Consider the following 3,262-nt stretch of genomic DNA (forward strand, 5'->3'; position numbering starts at 1 on the left):
AGGTTGCAAGGGGAGTAGATTCCTCAGCCAGGTCAAAAATGTAGCTTTCAAGTTTCTGAATCCAGCTCATTGAGGACCTACCTCTTATCTGGATGATTCACCTTACATGGTGTGGCCTTTCCTTATAGCTTCAGTAAGATACTAATATCAAACAACAGTGAACTGTCCAGCCATAGAGAAAGAAATACTCATAAATAGTGGGTTCCTCATTGTGGTTCCTTCCATTTTGGAAAGTATAAGCATTCCTTCATTCTAGCCCCCTCTCCCCCCAAGGCTTCATCCCTTTAACCTTTCTCTGCCACTGTGTCTGGAGGCCTTGTTTCCTGCTTGTAAATGGAAGCCACAAACCACTAGCTCTTGCAAGGTCAATAAATTTAATTTCCCTTTTTGATAAGACTGCTAGAATGAAGGAGTGCTCATGTGTTATTTGCACATTTTGCAGTTTTGTACAACATGCTTACACATCTCATTTCTTTTATTAATCTTGGTAAGCTTCGATGGTCTGTATACAAGAGATTTTTGAGACATAGAAAAAGAGTGGTTTTTGCCCAAAGTGAAAGGTACAAGAATTGGTATAGCTATAGACTTATATTTCAGTAAGGCACTTGACAAAATCTTTTATGGTAACCTTGAGGTTGATGCAGCCTAGGTGGTATAATGAATCGAATGGCTCATTCATTCACCATTTAAATAAAGGTTTTCTTTTAAGTATAATCTATGTGTTAGGACCTGGCCTTCGTACCAAAGATACAAAAATAGAAAAGCCATTGCCTTTAGGGAGCTCAGAGTTAAGTGAGGGAAGAGATCTGTAGATATATAATAGCAGTGAGGTAATAAGACAATGTTGTAATGAGTTTAGACACAAAATGCTTTGGTGCAAAAGAGCACCAAAGGGTGTTTTTCAGTCTGATGAGAGTTATTGGTATGCTGTTACATTTGTAGGAAAACATGACATGAGGAAAGATAAGAAATTTGAAAAAAGATACAATCAGTATATAAAAATACCTTAATAGGCCAGAATAATTGACAAAGAAGAATACTAATCGATATACAGATAAATGTAAAATACTACACTCAGATACAAAATTGCACCAATGTGTGAAAATACTGCCCAGGACAATAGCTTAGGTAAACTCAAAGCCTACAGGTGATGCAAGCTCAACACAAGCCTACAATATCAATGTTCTCAATTTGTGCTAATAGAATTGAGGTATCCAGCATTAGGGTGATTGTTCTTCTCCACTGGAATGGAAACATCTCATTTTTCCCTCTATATGTTCATATTCACAGAGAGGTTGACAATGGGAGTATATGTGCAAAAGGAGGACACAAAAATGGCAAAAGTCCCTGAACTACATCATAGGAATGGTTTATGGATCTGGAATTGTTGATAGAGACTAGAAGACTCAGACAGTATGGCATAGCTCTTCTCAAATATTTAAAGGAGTTTCATGTAGAAAAGATGTTGAATTTATTTTATCAGAGGAGTACAGCAAAAGTTTTCTCAGTTTATAATCTAGAGACTGATGGGAGGCAAATAATTCTCTATGAGTTTGGTTATCCTTTCCTGGTGGATACTAAATACCATGAATGCAAAGGCCAACATCTGTCAACCTCAATGCCTTGCTCATAGAAGGCAATCAATAAAATTTTGATGTAGGAATGAGTCAATGAATTATTCCAAAGGACAGATTTGAGACCTAAGTGCAAAAGTGTATAGTTGGGTGACAAGTGAAGTCAATTAATTTGTCTATTAAATTAGGATCATTGATGTAAATAAAGATATGCAATTCAGAATTTAATTTCAGCCATCTTTCACCTGCTTGACAGGAACTTTTTCATGTCCTTAAACTTTTTTTCCTGAAAGGTTCTTAGGTCTTAGTGGTCCTTGGGTATCATTCTAGTTCCATGATAACTGGAGAATACACCATATATAGGTTCTTCCTGAGAATGAGAGGAGCATAGGAAAGGCTAGATCAGATCTTATTTGATTTTGGTTGAGCTATAGACCTGTTATGTGATGAACCCAAGAGTATCTCTAGGTCATGTAGGTAAAAGGTTAACTAGGTTTGGCTTTGCTTTTTGCTACTTCAGTAGGTTTCAAGATTTTTCAAAGGTACCACTGGTGTGTTGTACCAATAAACCTTAGTTGTGGAACCATAGAACCGCTGAGTAGCCCTAGGGTCATGGAGAGCCCAACCTCTAAACCACTGACCTACTTTACCCCAGAAGTAGTGGACACATGCCTTGACCAAATTGTAACATAAAATTAAACTTGGGTGGAATGACTTTCAGCTCTTACCAAACCTTAAACTGTTGATCTTTTACTCACAATTATACTTCTCTACTTACTGTCTGCCTATCTTTATTTAGAGTTTTAGCAAGTAGCATCTCCCTTAAGTTAGATATACTGCAGCTGGTCAGCAGACGTTGGAGGTTCTGGTTCTGAGATCTCATGCAGATAGATGAGAAATGATGGGGAATGCCACTCACATTCCAAGGGATGCCAACACTGACCTTTAGATCCTCACTTAATTTTTCCATCCTACTTGCACCACCAGATTCAAGATGGCAGCCAGCAGGAGGCTGATGAAGAAGCTTGAAGAAGTCCACAAATGTGAAAAGAAATCTTCTGTAACATCCAGGTTAATGAAGCTAATGTGTTGACTTGTCCAAGGCTTATAGTTCACATCCCTCCACATAGTAAGAGGGCCTTCAGGATTGATATGAACTTTCCAGCAGAGTACTCATTCTCATCGCCAGAGATCACATTTAAAAAAAAAATCTATCAGTTGAACATCGATGAAAAGATCAGAGCTGTCTGTGTGCTAGGAATTAGTGCTGAGAACTGAGAACCAAAACCAACCAAGTAATCCAGTCCCTCATAACACTGGTGAAGGATTCTCTCCTTGAGCAACCTATCTGGGCAGACCAAGCTGAAGAATACTCTAAGAACTGTCAAAAATTCTACAGGAATGCAGAAGTGTTTGCAAAGAAATATGGGGAAAAGCTACTTGTGGACTAAAATCTGCTGTGAATGATTCTAGCAAGTTTGAACAGAGACCCCCCCAGCAGTGCAATCAGACACTCCTCCAGCAGGACTCTGGAAAACTGACACATGCCACAGCCTAGTATTTACTTGTGGTAGTTATTAAATTTCTCCAGTTTTCTTAATCAAAAGTGGTCTATGTAACCTGTAAAGAAAGGATTAAAATTTTCATATGTTCTAGTTTCTGTTTTCATTGTTTTAAAAATCACTGCT

The 3,262-nt window shown here is 38.1% G+C and overlaps 1 pseudogene; it reads left to right on the forward strand.

Annotated features, from left to right (window-relative positions):
* The first annotated feature begins 2,568 nt into the window (after window positions 1-2,568).
* On the forward strand, window positions 2,569-3,025 carry LOC109697706 (ubiquitin-conjugating enzyme E2 L3 pseudogene; annotated as a pseudogene).
* The last annotated feature ends 237 nt before the right edge of the window (window positions 3,026-3,262 follow it).

Source organism: Castor canadensis, chromosome 3 (assembly GCF_047511655.1).
Source record: "Castor canadensis chromosome 3, mCasCan1.hap1v2, whole genome shotgun sequence".
NCBI classification, from domain to species: Eukaryota; Metazoa; Chordata; class Mammalia; order Rodentia; family Castoridae; genus Castor; species Castor canadensis.